Source organism: Vicugna pacos, chromosome 31 (assembly GCF_048564905.1).
Source record: "Vicugna pacos chromosome 31, VicPac4, whole genome shotgun sequence".
Classification (NCBI taxonomy): Eukaryota; Metazoa; Chordata; class Mammalia; order Artiodactyla; family Camelidae; genus Vicugna; species Vicugna pacos.
The window spans coordinates 9,622,429-9,637,328 of record NC_133017.1 but is presented as its reverse complement, the minus strand read 5'-3'; the positions used below and the strand labels follow the sequence as shown (position 1 = coordinate 9,637,328).

The window sequence follows — 14,900 nt, the reverse complement described above, 5'->3', positions numbered from 1 at the left end:
CGTTGGGGTGAAGGAGGCTGGTGCCAGGGACAGGGCAGGCCCAGGAGTGTGCAGGCCCAGGAGTGTGCATGCCCAGGAGTGTGCAGGCATAGGAGGGAGCAGGCCCAGTAGTGTGCAGGCCAAGTAGAGTGCAGGCCCTGAAGTTTGCAGGCCCAGCTGTGTGCAGACAGAGGAGTGTGCAGGCCAAGGAGGGTGCAGGCCCAGGGGTGTACAGGCCCAGGAGTGTGCAGGCCCAGGCGTGTGCAGACTCCGGAGTGTGCAGAGACAGGAGTGTTCAGGCCCAGAATTGTACAGGCCTAGGGCTGTGCAGGCCCAGCAGTGTTCAGGCCCAGGAGTGTGCAAAATCAGGAGTACACAGGCCCAGGTGTGTTCAGGCTCAAGATTGTGCATGTCCTGGAGTGTGCAGGCCCATGAGTGTGCAATCCAGGAGTGTGCAGGCCCAGTAGTGTGCAAGCCAGGGCCAGAGAAGGCCCATGCCAGGGAAGGCCCAGGAGTGTACAGATCCAGGATTGTGTAGGCCCAGGAGTGTGCATGCCCAGGAGTGTCCAGATGAGGGGTTTGAGACCGTGGTGGGATGTACTTCACGGGCATAAATAGCGTAAAGAGCATAAAACTACATGGTAGTGATGGTCGGACAGCATGGGAATGCACTTAATGTTCCTGAAATGCACAATTTAAAAGGGAAAAAAATCTGTATTTTATTAAAGGAAGTGGAAAATGGAAAAATACAGGATGCCATAAATGATGTAAAACAAATAAGCTAAACTAAAGAAAAACAAAACAAAAGCAAATTCAGGGGTAGGGAAGTCAACTTCGGGTAGGGGAGGGGATTTATGGTGGGATTTTGGAGAAGGTGTAGGAGGGTGCAGAGGGGGCAGAGCCCTAGGGGGTGATGATGCCTGAAATGGTTCTCCACTGCCCAGCGGCCCAGGTGCAGGTGCAGGAACTGCAGGCTTCTCAGGAGCAGCAAGATCAGCAGGAGCGGCAGGCTCTTCAGGAGTGGCAAGATCAGCAGGAGCGGCAGGCTCTTCAGGAGCGGCGGGCTCTTCAGGAATGGCAGGCTCTTCAGGAGCTGCAGGCTCTTCAGGAGCGGCTAGATGAGCAGGAATGGCAGGCTCTTCAGGAGCTGCAGGCTCTTCAGGAATGGCAGGCTATTCAGGAGCTGCAGGCTCCTCAGGAGCGGCTAGATCAGCAGGAATGGCGGGCTCTTCAGGAGCAGCTAGATCAGCAGGAGCGTCAGGCTCTTCAGGATCGGTGGGCTCTTCAGGAGCGGCAGGCTCTTCAGGAGTGGCAAGATCAGCAGGAGCGGCAGGCTCTTCCGGAGCTGCAGGCTCTTCAGGAGCGGCTAGATCAGCAGGAACAGCAGGTTCTTCAGGAGTGGCTAGATCAGCAGGAATGGCGGGCTCTTCAGGAGCGGCTAGATCAGCAGGAACGGCAGGCGCTTCAGGAGCGGCGGGCTCTTCAGGAGTGGCGGGCTCTTCAGGAATGGCAGGCTCTTCAGGAGCTGCAGGCTCCTCAGGAGCGGCTAGATCAGCAGGAATGGCGGGCTCTTCAGGAGCAGCTAGATCAGCAGGAGCGTCAGGCTCTTCAGGATCGGTGGGCTCTTCAGGAGCGGCAGGCTCTTCAGGAGCCGTGGGCTCTTCAGGAGCGGCGGGCTCTTCAGGAGCGGCTAGATCAGGAGGAGAGGCAGGCTCTTCAGGAGCTGCAGGTTGTTCAAGAGCGGCAAGATCAGCAGGAGCGGCAGGCTCTTCAGGAGCGGCTAGATGAGCAGGAGCAGCAGGCTCTTCAGGAGCTGCAGGCAAGATCCTGGGGAGAGACCTGGGCGATGTCTGGGCAGGAGGCTGTGGTGGTGGGGAGCCCTTCATACCCAGACTCTTCCGGAGCCTGTGCTGGCCTTCCACAGTGTGGCACACCAGCCCCTCACTTGGGGAGCTGGCATGAGTGTCCTGGTTCCCCGGATCCTGCGGTGTCTGGCTCTGCAATGACAGTGACCGGCAGCCGGCCCGGCCCGCAGGTCTCAGAGCCCTGCCTGGCCAGGACCACTCCTGCTTCTGCCCCACTCGACCGTCTGCTGCCTGATCAGACTGGGACCTTGGTCATCTCAGTCACCCGGGAGGCAAGAGACACACCCTAGGGCATGGGCGCCACCTCGGGCAGCAGGGCCCTGCCCCGGTTCTCCACATCCCAGCCAGCCCGCTTGGACCCAGGTTGGTGACGTGATCGGCCCCCCAGGCCTCTGACCCTTCCTCAGCCTGCTCTTGCTTGAGGCAGGACCCCCCCAACATGACTGCCCCACCGCCACCAGTCAGGAAGGGGCTGTGGGGCCACCCGGGTGGGGTCTGAGTGGTGGCCCGGCCTGGGCGGGCCTGCCCTGGGCCTCCCTGTGTTACCTTTCGGTCCCTCTGGCCAAAAGGCCAGAGGCGCCTGGGGTGAGACCCGACCCACTGTCGGCACTGTTGGCAAAGGCCGTTGCTGCGGGCTTTCCGCGGGCCGCGACCTCGGGATCTTGGGATGCAACAAAACATGTCTGAGCTGAGCTGAGTTCACCAGCCAAGTCAGTTGAGAAGTGTCCTTCTCTACACAGCGGGTGCCTGGTGACCTGGGTCCCAAGTTCTGTTGGGCTCTGTTGCCAGGGAAGTGAGGTCACTTCCTGGGGTCCCCTTCCCCAAGCTTCCTCCTTACACAAAGCTCCCCAAGGGCCTTTTTGGGCTGTTGATGGCTCACTTCCCACCCCATGCCATGTCCACCCAGTGACACCAACTCGGCCCCTCCTATAGCCCTGGGGAGGCCTGGATGCAGCCAGGGTCACAGCTCTGATGACACAGCTGGCTTCAGACCCGGCTCCCCCGCCAGCAGTGCTGTCACCCTGGACAAGCCACCTGCTTCTCAGGGTCTCCCCAATCCCCCATCGGCGCAGTGGGGATCATCTGGACCCGGCTTCCTAGGAGAGCCATCATGTCTCTAGAACCACAAACACCTACTGCACCTGTCACCTCTGTGGGCTGGCATCACAGGGAGCTCATGCACAGACTCAGCAAAGGAAGGGCCCCACAGAGGGCTGGTGTGCAGGCCCAGGTGTGTGCAGGCACACGTAGGAGCAGGCCCAGTAGTGTGCAGGCCCAAGAGTGTGCAGGGGTAGGAGTGTGCAGACAGAGGAGTGCGCAGGACAAGGAGGGTGCAGGCCCAGGAGTGTGCAGGCCCTGGAGAGGACAATCCCTGGAACGTGCAGGCCCAGGACTGTGCAGACCAAGCAGTGTGCACCCCCAGGAGTGTGCAGGGCCAGGAGTGTGCAGGCACATGTGGGAGCAGCCCCAGGAGTGTGCAGACCCAGGAGTGTGCAGGCCGTGGAGTGTGCAGGCAAAGGAGGGTGCAGGCCCAGTCCAGGGCAGGTCCAGGAGTGTTCAGGCCCAGGAGTGTGCAGACACCGGAGTGTGCAGAGACAGGAGTGTGCGGCCCACGGCTGTGCATACCCAGCAGTGTGCAGGCCCAGGAGTGTTCAGTCCCTGTAGTGTCTGGAACCAGGGGACGTCAGGCCCCAGAGTGTGCAGGCCCAAGAAAGGGCAGGTCCAAGGGTGTTCAGGCGCAGGAATGGGGAGTCCCATGACCATACCCACCAAGCAGAGGGCAGGCCCAGGCGTGTACATGCCTAGGAGTGTGCCGGCACAGGAGGGAGTACGCTCAGGAGTGTGCAGGCCAAGGAGTGTGCAGACCGGAGTGTGCAGAGACAGGAGAGTGCAGGCCCAGTATTGTACAGGCCTAGGGCTGTGTATTTCAATCCGTGTGTAGCCCCAGGAGTGTGCCGGCACAGATGGGAACAAGCCTAGCTGTGCACAGGCATAAGTGGTAACAGGCCCAGGAGTGTACAAGCCCAGGTTCATGCAGGCCGAGGTGTGCGCAGGTCCAGGAGTGTGTAGGCCCAGGTGTGTGCTGTCCCAGGAGTGTGCGGGCCTAGGAGAACACAGGCTCTGGAGTGTGCAGGCCCAGGAGTGTGGAGGTCCATGAGAGGACCGGGCGAATTGGAGGCAGGCCCAGGAGAGGGAAGGCCCATGAGTGTGCAGGCCCTGAGTGTGCACTCGAGGGATTGTGCGGGCCCAGGAGAGGGCAGGCCCTGGGTGGTGCAGGCCCAGGAGTGTGTAGGTACAGGAGGGAGGAGGCCCAGGAGTTTGCAGGCAAGGAGTGTGTAAGGATAGATGCGTACAGGCCCTGGAGTGTGCAGGTAAACTAGACATGGCTGATACATGGACAGTGAGTGCAAAGTTAGAAAGCCTCTGGGTTTTCCCTCTTTAGGGAGGGAGAGGGAGGCTCAGCATAGGTCCTTGAGCTTCCGCGAGAAAAGTGGCTCTCAGTCCAGGTCGGCTGCGGGCGCCTCTGGGGTTGTCACACCTGAGGGGCCCTCTGTGGACGGGTCCTGTGTTCTTGGCACTGACGTGGATTTTCCTCCTCCTCTTCCCCAAGGGGCGGTAGAGGCTCGGGGGGCAGCTTCCAGCCGATCACGGCCATCCTGCTGCCCTCATGCACGCTGGCCCTGCACGCCCGGCAGCTGGACGTCAGGCTGCAGCTGGACTACGTCTCCGCCTCGCAGGTAAGAGGAGCCCCGCTGCTTCCCTGGGGGCCGGCAAGGGGGTCCCTCGGGAGGGGTTTCGGTTGGGGGCTCCTGGCTAGACGCCGCAGCCGTGTGAGTGGCACCGTTGGGGTGAAGGAGGCTGGTGCCAGGGACAGGGCAGGCCCAGGAGTGTGCAGGCCCAGGAGTGTGCATGCCCAGGAGTGTGCAGGCATAGGAGGGAGCAGGCCCAGTAGTGTGCAGGCCAAGTAGAGTGCAGGCCCTGAAGTTTGCAGGCCCAGCTGTGTGCAGACAGAGGAGTGTGCAGGCCAAGGAGGGTGCAGGCCCAGGGGTGTACAGGCCCAGGAGTGTGCAGGCCCAGGCGTGTGCAGACTCCGGAGTGTGCAGAGACAGGAGTGTTCAGGCCCAGAATTGTACAGGCCTAGGGCTGTGCAGGCCCAGCAGTGTTCAGGCCCAGGAGTGCAAAATCAGGAGTACACAGGCCCAGGTGTGTTCAGGCTCAAGATTGTGCATGTCCTGGAGTGTGCAGGCCCATGAGTGTGCAATCCAGGAGTGTGCAGGCCCAGTAGTGTGCAAGCCAGGGCCAGAGAAGGCCCATGCCAGGGAAGGCCCAGGAGTGTACAGATCCAGGATTGTGTAGGCCCAGGAGTGTGCATGCCCAGGAGTGTCCAGATGAGGGGTTTGAGGCCGTGGTGGGATGTACTTCACGGGCATAAATAGCGTAAAGAGCATAAAACTACATGGTAGTGATGGTCGGACAGCATGGGAATGCACTTAATGTTCCTGAAATGCACAATTTAAAAGGGAAAAAAATCTGTATTTTATTAAAGGAAGTGGAAAATGGAAAAATACAGGATGCCATAAATGATGTAAAACAAACTAAACTAAAGAAAAACAAAACAAAAGCAAATTCAGGGGTAGGGAAGTCAACTTCGGGTAGGGGAGGGGATTTATGGTGGGATTTTGGAGAAGGTGTAGGAGGGTGCAGAGGGGGCAGAGCCCTAGGGGGTGATGATGCCTGAAATGGTTCTCCACTGCCCAGCGGCCCAGGTGCAGGTGCAGGAACTGCAGGCTTCTCAGGAGCAGCAAGATCAGCAGGAGCGGCAGGCTCTTCAGGAGTGGCAAGATCAGCAGGAGCGGCAGGCTCTTCAGGAGCGGCGGGCTCTTCAGGAATGGCAGGCTCTTCAGGAGCTGCAGGCTCTTCAGGAGCGGCTAGATGAGCAGGAATGGCAGGCTCTTCAGGAGCTGCAGGCTCTTCAGGAATGGCAGGCTCTTCAGGAGCTGCAGGCTCTTCAGGAGCGGCTAGATCAGCAGGAACAGCAGGTTCTTCAGGAGTGGCTAGATCAGCAGGAATGGCGGGCTCTTCAGGAGCGGCTAGATCAGCAGGAATGGCGGGCTCTTCAGGAGCAGCTAGATCAGCAGGAGCGTCAGGCTCTTCAGGATCGGTGGGCTCTTCAGGAGCGGCAGGCTCTTCAGGAGCCGTGGGCTCTTCAGGAGCGGCGGGCTCTTCAGGAGCGGCTAGATCAGGAGGAGAGGCAGGCTCTTCAGGAGCTGCAGGTTGTTCAAGAGCGGCAAGATCAGCAGGAGCGGCAGGCTCTTCAGGAGCGGCTAGATGAGCAGGAGCAGCAGGCTCTTCAGGAGCTGCAGGCAAGATCCTGGGGAGAGACCTGGGCGATGTCTGGGCAGGAGGCTGTGGTGGTGGGGAGCCCTTCATACCCAGACTCTTCCGGAGCCTGTGCTGGCCTTCCACAGTGTGGCACACCAGCCCCTCACTTGGGGAGCTGGCATGAGTGTCCTGGTTCCCCGGATCCTGCGGTGTCTGGCTCTGCAATGACAGTGACCGGCAGCCGGCCCGGCCCGCAGGTCTCAGAGCCCTGCCTGGCCAGGACCACTCCTGCTTCTGCCCCACTCGACCGTCTGCTGCCTGATCAGACTGGGACCTTGGTCATCTCAGTCACCCGGGAGGCAAGAGACACACCCTAGGGCATGGGCGCCACCTCGGGCAGCAGGGCCCTGCCCCGGTTCTCCACATCCCAGCCAGCCCGCTTGGACCCAGGTTGGTGACGTGATCGGCCCCCCAGGCCTCTGACCCTTCCTCAGCCTGCTCTTGCTTGAGGCAGGACCCCCCCAACATGACTGCCCCACCGCCACCAGTCAGGAAGGGGCTGTGGGGCCACCCGGGTGGGGTCTGAGTGGTGGCCCGGCCTGGGCGGGCCTGCCCTGGGCCTCCCTGTGTTACCTTTCGGTCCCTCTGGCCAAAAGGCCAGAGGCGCCTGGGGTGAGACCCGACCCACTGTCGGCACTGTTGGCAAAGGCCGTTGCTGCGGGCTTTCCGGGGGCCGCGACCTCGGGATCTTGGGATGCAACAAAACATGTCTGAGCTGAGCTGAGTTCACCAGCCAAGTCAGTTGAGAAGTGTCCTTCTCTACACAGCGGGTGCCTGGTGACCTGGGTCCCAAGTTCTGTTGGGCTCTGTTGCCAGGGAAGTGAGGTCACTTCCTGGGGTCCCCTTCCCCAAGCTTCCTCCTTACACAAAGCTCCCCAAGGGCCTTTTTGGGCTGTTGATGGCTCACTTCCCACCCCATGCCATGTCCACCCAGTGACACCAACTCGGCCCCTCCTATAGCCCTGGGGAGGCCTGGATGCAGCCAGGGTCACAGCTCTGATGACACAGCTGGCTTCAGACCCGGCTCCCCCGCCAGCAGTGCTGTCACCCTGGACAAGCCACCTGCTTCTCAGGGTCTCCCCAATCCCCCATCGGCGCAGTGGGGATCATCTGGACCCGGCTTCCTAGGAGAGCCATCATGTCTCTAGAACCACAAACACCTACTGCACCTGTCACCTCTGTGGGCTGGCATCACAGGGAGCTCATGCACAGACTCAGCAAAGGAAGGGCCCCACAGAGGGCTGGTGTGCAGGCCCAGGTGTGTGCAGGCACACGTAGGAGCAGGCCCAGTAGTGTGCAGGCCCAAGAGTGTGCAGGGGTAGGAGTGTGCAGACAGAGGAGTGCGCAGGACAAGGAGGGTGCAGGCCCAGGAGTGTGCAGGCCCTGGAGAGGACAATCCCTGGAACGTGCAGGCCCAGGACTGTGCAGACCAAGCAGTGTGCACCCCCAGGAGTGTGCAGGGCCAGGAGTGTGCAGGCACATGTGGGAGCAGCCCCAGTAGTGTGCAGACCCAGGAGTGTGCAGGCCGTGGAGTGTGCAGGCAAAGGAGGGTGCAGGCCCAGTCCAGGGCAGGTCCAGGAGTGTTCAGGCCCAGGAGTGTGCAGACACCGGAGTGTGCAGAGACAGGAGTGTGCAGGCCCAGGGCTGTGCAGACCCAGCAGTGTGCAGGCCCAGGAGTGTGCAGTCCCTGTACTGTGCAGAACCAGGGGACGTCAGGCCCCAGAGTGTGCAGGCCCAAGAAAGGGCAGGTCCAAGGGTGTTCAGGCGCAGGAATGGGGAGTCCCAGGACCGTGCCCACCAAGCAGAGGGCAGGCCCAGGCGTGTGCATGCCCAGGAGTGTGCAGGCACAGGAGGCAGCAGACCGAGGAGTGTGCAGACCCAGGTGTGTGCAGGCACAAGTGGGAGCAGTCCCAGTAGTGTGCAGGCCCAGAGTGTGCAGGTGCAGGATAGGGCCGGCCGAATTGGGGGCAGGCCCAGGAATTGGAAGGCGCAGGAGTGTGCAGGGCCAGAAGTGTGCTGTCCCAAGAGTGTGCAGTGCCAATAGTGTTCAGGCCCAGGAGTGTTCAGGACCAGGAGTTTGTAGGCCGAGGAGTATGTAGTCACAGGAGGGAGCAGGTACAGGAGTGTGGAAGCCCAGGAGTGTACAGGCCAATGTTCGTGCAGGCCCAGGTGTGCACAGGTCCAGGAGAGTGCATGCCCTGGTGTGTGCAGTCCCAGGAGTCTGCAGGCCCTGGGTTGTGCAGGCCCAGGAGTGTGTAGGTACAGGAGGGAGGAGGCCCAGGAGTTTGCAGGCAAGGAGTGTGTAAGGATAGATGCGTACAGGCCCTGGAGTGTGCAGGCCCTTGAGTGTGCACACGAGGGATTGTGCGAGCCCAGGAGAGGGCAGGCCCAGCAGTGTGCAGGCCCAGGAGTGTGCAGACACAGGAGGGATCAGTCACAGGAGTGTGCAGGTCCAGGAGTGTACAGGCCCAGGTGTGTTTAGGCCCAACATTGTGCAGGTCCAGGAGTGTGCAGGCCCAGGAGTGTGCAGACAGAGGAGTGTGCAGGCCAAGGAGGGTGCAGGCCCAGGCCAGGGAAGGCCCAGGAGTGTACAGGTCCAGGAGTGTGCAGGAGCAGGAGTGTGCAGACACTGGAGTGTGCAGAGACAGGAGTGTGCAGGCCCAGGAGTGTGCCGGCACAGGTGGGAACAGGGCTAGGAGTGTGCAGGCATAGATGGGAGCAGGCCCAGGAGTGTACAAGCCCAGGTTTATGCAGGTCCAAGTGTGCGCAGGTCCAGGAGTGTGAAGGCCCAGGTGTCTGCTGTCCCAGGAGTGTGCAGGTCCTGAAGTTTGCAGGCCCAGGAGTGTACAAGCCCAGGTTCATGCAGGCCCGAGTGTTCGCAGGTCCAGGAGTATGAAGGCCCAGGTGTCTGCTGTCCCAGGAGTGTGCAGGTCCTGAAGATTGCAGGCCCAGGAGTGTGCAGACAAAGGTGTGTGCAGGCCAAGGAGGGTGTAGGTCCTGGAGTGTACAGGCCCAGGAGTGTGCAGGCCAAGGCGTGTGCAGACTCCGCAGTGTGCAGAGACAGGATTGTGCAGGCCCAAGATTGTACAGGCCTTGGGCTGTGCAGCCCAGCAGTGTTCAGGCCCAGGAGTGTGCAAAATCAGGATTATACAGGCCCAGGTGTGTTCAGGCTAAACATTGTGCATGTCTTGGAGTGTGCAGGCCTATGAGTGTGCAATCCAGGTGTGTGCGGGCCCAACAGTGTGCAAGCCTAGGCCAGAGAAGGCCCATGCAGGGAAGGCCCAGGAGTGTACAGATCCAGGAGTGTGCAGGCCCAGGAGTGTGCATGCCCAGGAGTGTGCAGGCACAGGAGGGAGCAGGCCGAGGAGTGTGCAGTGCCAGGTGTGTGCAGGCACAAGTGGGAGCAGGCCCAGTAGTGTGAAGGCCCAAGAATGTGCAGGTCCTGGAGAGGGCCGGCCGAATAGGGGGCAGGCCCAGGAGAGGGAAGGCCCAGGAGTTTGCAGGCTCTGGAATGTGCACACGAGGATTTGTGCGGACCCAGGAGAGGGCAGGCCCAGGAGTGAGCAGACAGAGGAGTGTACAGGCCCAGGAGTGTGCAGGACCAGGAGTGTGCAGACACTGGAGTGTGCAGAGACAGGAGTGTGCAGTCCTAGGATTGTGACGGCACAGGAGGGACAGGCGAAGAAGTGTGTCGGCATAGGTGGGAGCAGGCCCAGTAGTGTGCAGGCACAGGTGGTAGTAGGCTAATGAGTGTGAAAGCCAAGGAGTGTGCAGACACCGGAGTGTGCAGAGACAGGGGAGTTCATATCCTGGAGTCTACAGGCCGAGGAGTGTGCAGGCCCAGGTGTGTGCAGGCACAAGTGGGAGCAGGCCCAGTAGTGTGAAGGCCCAAGGATGTACAGGTCCAGAAGAGGGCCGGCCGAATTTGGGGCAGGCCCAGGAGAGGGAAGTCCCAGGAGTGTGCAGGACCTGGAGTGTGCAGACACAGGAGGGATCAGTCACAGGTGTGTGCAGGTCCAGGGGTATACAGGCCCAGGTGTGTGCAGGCCCAACATTTTGTAGGTCCAGGAGAGGGCAGGCCCAGGAGTGTGCAGACAGTGGAGTGTGCAGGAAAAGGAATACGCAGGCCCAGGCCAGGGCAGGCCCAGGAGTGTACAGGCCCATGTGTGTGCAGGCCCTGGAGTTTGCAGGCCAAGGAGTGTGCAGGCCCAGGAGTGTGCAGACAGAGGAGTGCACAGGACAAGGAAGGTGCAGGCCAAGGAATGTGCAGACCCTGGAGAGGACAATCCCTGGAATGTGCAGGCCCAGGAGTGTGCAGACCAAGCAGTGTGCACCCCCAGGAGTGTGCAGGGCAAGGAGTGTGCAGGCCCAGGAGTGTGCAGGCACAAGTGGGAGCAGCCCCAGTAGTGTGCAGACCCAGGAGTGTGCAGGCCTTGGAGTGTGCAGGCCCAGGAGGGTGCAAGCCCAGTCCAGGGCAGGTCCAGGAGTGTACAGGCCCAGGAGTGTGCAGACACCGGAGTGTGCAGAGACAGGAGTGTGCGGCCCACGGCTGTGCATACCCAGCAGTGTGCAGGCCCAGGAGTGTTCAGTCCCTGTAGTGTCTGGAACCAGGGGACGTCAGGCCCCAGAGTGTGCAGGCCCAAGAAAGGGCAGGCCCAAGGGTGTTCAGGCGCAGGAATGGGGAGTCCCATGACCATACCCACCAAGCAGAGGGCAGGCCCAGGCGTGTACATGCCTAGGAGTGTGCCGGCACAGGAGGGAGTACGCTCAGGAGTGTGCAGGCCAAGGAGTGTGCAGACCGGAGTGTGCAGAGACAGGAGAGTGCAGGCCCAGTATTGTACAGGCCTAGGGCTGTGTATTTCAATCCGTGTGTAGCCCCAGGAGTGTGCCGGCACAGATGGGAACAAGCCTAGCTGTGCACAGGCATAAGTGGTAACAGGCCCAGGAGTGTACAAGCCCAGGTTCATGCAGGCCGAGGTGTGCGCAGGTCCAGGAGTGTGTAGGCCCAGGTGTGTGCTGTCCCAGGAGTGTGCGGGCCTAGGAGAACACAGGCTCTGGAGTGTGCAGGCCCAGGAGTGTGGAGGTCCATGAGAGGGCCGGGCGAATTGGAGGCAGGCCCAGGAGAGGGAAGGCCCATGAGTGTGCAGGCCCTGAGTGTGCACTCGAGGGATTGTGCGGGCCCAGGAGAGGGCAGGCCCTGGGTGGTGCAGGCCCAGGAGTGTGTAGGTACAGGAGGGAGGAGGCCCAGGAGTTTGCAGGCAAGGAGTGTGTAAGGATAGATGCGTACAGGCCCTGGAGTGTGCAGGTAAACTAGACATGGCTGATACATGGACAGTGAGTGCAAAGTTAGAAAGCCTCTGGGTTTTCCCTCTTTAGGGAGGGAGAGGGAGGCTCAGCATAGGTCCTTGAGCTTCCGCGAGAAAAGTGGCTCTCAGTCCAGGTCGGCTGCGGGCGCCTCTGGGGTTGTCACACCTGAGGGGCCCTCTGTGGACGGGTCCTGTGTTCTTGGCACTGACGTGGATTTTCCTCCTCCTCTTCCCCAAGGGGCGGTAGAGGCTCGGGGGGCAGCTTCCAGCCGATCACGGCCATCCTGCTGCCCTCATGCACGCTGGCCCTGCACGCCCGGCAGCTGGACGTCAGGCTGCAGCTGGACTACGTCTCCGCCTCGCAGGTAAGAGGAGCCCCGCTGCTTCCCTGGGGGCCGGCAAGGGGGTCCCTCGGGAGGGGTTTCGGTTGGGGGCTCCTGGCTAGACGCCGCAGCCGTGTGAGTGGCACCGTTGGGGTGAAGGAGGCTGGTGCCAGGGACAGGGCAGGCCCAGGAGTGTGCAGGCCCAGGAGTGTGCATGCCCAGGAGTGTGCAGGCATAGGAGGGAGCAGGCCCAGTAGTGTGCAGGCCAAGTAGAGTGCAGGCCCTGAAGTTTGCAGGCCCAGCTGTGTGCAGACAGAGGAGTGTGCAGGCCAAGGAGGGTGCAGGCCCAGGGGTGTACAGGCCCAGGAGTGTGCAGGCCCAGGCGTGTGCAGACTCCGGAGTGTGCAGAGACAGGAGTGTTCAGGCCCAGAATTGTACAGGCCTAGGGCTGTGCAGGCCCAGCAGTGTTCAGGCCCAGGAGTGTGCAAAATCAGGAGTACACAGGCCCAGGTGTGTTCAGGCTCAAGATTGTGCATGTCCTGGAGTGTGCAGGCCCATGAGTGTGCAATCCAGGAGTGTGCAGGCCCAGTAGTGTGCAAGCCAGGGCCAGAGAAGGCCCATGCCAGGGAAGGCCCAGGAGTGTACAGATCCAGGATTGTGTAGGCCCAGGAGTGTGCATGCCCAGGAGTGCCCAGATGAGGGGTTTGAGGCCGTGGTGGGATGTACTTCACGGGCATAAATAGCGTAAAGAGCATAAAACTACATGGTAGTGATGGTCGGACAGCATGGGAATGCACTTAATGTTCCTGAAATGCACAATTTAAAAGGGAAAAAAATCTGTATTTTATTAAAGGAAGTGGAAAATGGAAAAATACAGGATGCCATAAATGATGTAAAACAAATAAGCTAAACTAAAGAAAAACAAAACAAAAGCAAATTCAGGGGTAGGGAAGTCAACTTCGGGTAGGGGAGGGGATTTATGGTGGGATTTTGGAGAAGGTGTAGGAGGGTGCAGAGGGGGCAGAGCCCTAGGGGGTGATGATGCCTGAAATGGTTCTCCACTGCCCAGCGGCCCAGGTGCAGGTGCAGGAACTGCAGGCTTCTCAGGAGCAGCAAGATCAGCAGGAGCGGCAGGCTCTTCAGGAGTGGCAAGATCAGCAGGAGCGGCAGGCTCTTCAGGAGCGGCGGGCTCTTCAGGAATGGCAGGCTCTTCAGGAGCTGCAGGCTCTTCAGGAGCGGCTAGATGAGCAGGAATGGCAGGCTCTTCAGGAGCTGCAGGCTCTTCAGGAATGGCAGGCTCTTCAGGAGCTGCAGGCTCTTCAGGAGCGGCTAGATCAGCAGGAATGGCGGGCTCTTCAGGAGCGGCTAGATCAGCAGGAATGGCGGGCTCTTCAGGAGCAGCTAGATCAGCAGGAATGGCGGGCTCTTCAGGAGCAGCTAGATCAGCAGGAGCGTCAGGCTCTTCAGGATCGGTGGGCTCTTCAGGAGCGGCAGGCTCTTCAGGAGTGGCAAGATCAGCAGGAGCGGCAGGCTCTTCCGGAGCTGCAGGCTCTTCAGGAGCGGCTAGATCAGCAGGAACAGCAGGTTCTTCAGGAGTGGCTAGATCAGCAGGAATGGCGGGCTCTTCAGCAGCGGCTAGATCAGCAGGAACGGCAGGCGCTTCAGGAGCGGCGGGCTCTTCAGGAGTGGCGGGCTCTTCAGGAATGGCAGGCTCTTCAGGAGCTGCAGGCTCCTCAGGAGCGGCTAGATCAGCAGGAATGGCGGGCTCTTCAGGAGCAGCTAGATCAGCAGGAGCGTCAGGCTCTTCAGGATCGGTGGGCTCTTCAGGAGCGGCAGGCTCTTCAGGAGCCATGGGCTCTTCAGGAGCGGCGGGCTCTTCAGGAGCGTCTAGATCAGGAGGAGAGGCAGGCTCTTCAGGAGCTGCAGGTTGTTCAAGAGCGGCAAGATCAGCAGGAGCGGCAGGCTCTTCAGGAGCGGCTAGATGAGCAGGAGCAGCAGGCTCTTCAGGAGCTGCAGGCAAGATCCTGGGGAGAGACCTGGGCGATGTCTGGGCAGGAGGCTGTGGTGGTGGGGAGCCCTTCATACCCAGACTCTTCCGGAGCCTGTGCTGGCCTTCCACAGTGTGGCACACCAGCCCCTCACTTGGGGAGCTGGCATGAGTGTCCTGGTTCCCCGGATCCTGCGGTGTCTGGCTCTGCAATGACAGTGACCGGCAGCCGGCCCGGCCCGCAGGTCTCAGAGCCCTGCCTGGCCAGGACCACTCCTGCTTCTGCCCCACTCGACCGTCTGCTGCCTGATCAGACTGGGACCTTGGTCATCTCAGTCACCCGGGAGGCAAGAGACACACCCTAGGGCATGGGCGCCACCTCGGGCAGCAGGGCCCTGCCCCGGTTCTCCACATCCCAGCCAGCCCGCTTGGACCCAGGTTGGTGACGTGATCGGCCCCCCAGGCCTCTGACCCTTCCTCAGCCTGCTCTTGCTTGAGGCAGGACCCCCCCAACATGACTGCCCCACCGCCACCAGTCAGGAAGGGGCTGTGGGGCCACCCGGGTGGGGTCTGAGTGGTGGCCCGGCCTGGGCGGGCCTGCCCTGGGCCTCCCTGTGTTACCTTTCGGTCCCTCTGGCCAAAAGGCCAGAGGCGCCTGGGGTGAGACCCGACCCACTGTCGGCACTGTTGGCAAAGGCCGTTGCTGCGGGCTTTCCGGGGGCCGCGACCTCGGGATCTTGGGATGCAACAAAACATGTCTGAGCTGAGCTGAGTTCACCAGCCAAGTCAGTTGAGAAGTGTCCTTCTCTACACAGCGGGTGCCTGGTGACCTGGGTCCCAAGTTCTGTTGGGCTCTGTTGCCAGGGAAGTGAGGTCACTTCCTGGGGTCCCCTTCCCCAAGCTTCCTCCTTACACAAAGCTCCCCAAGGGCCTTTTTGGGCTGTTGATGGCTCACTTCCCACCCCATGCCATGTCCACCCAGTGACACCAACTCGGCCCCTCCTATAGCCCTGGGGAGGCCTGGATGCAGCCAGGGTCACAGCTCTGATGACACAGC

The 14,900-nt window shown here is 61.0% G+C and overlaps 1 protein-coding gene across 1 annotated transcript in view; it reads left to right on the top strand.

The window, feature by feature from the left end:
• The window catches only part of LOC140690623 (uncharacterized), a 66,321-nt gene that overhangs the window by 13,343 nt on the left and 38,078 nt on the right, over window positions 1-14,900 (top strand). Inside the window, exons 5-9 of the mRNA XM_072952498.1 lie at window positions 2,015-2,207; window positions 4,456-4,582; window positions 6,425-6,617; window positions 11,772-11,898; window positions 14,089-14,281. The gene's annotated coding sequence lies outside the window, so the exon portion shown is untranslated. The remainder of the gene's footprint in view (window positions 1-2,014; window positions 2,208-4,455; window positions 4,583-6,424; window positions 6,618-11,771; window positions 11,899-14,088; window positions 14,282-14,900) is intronic.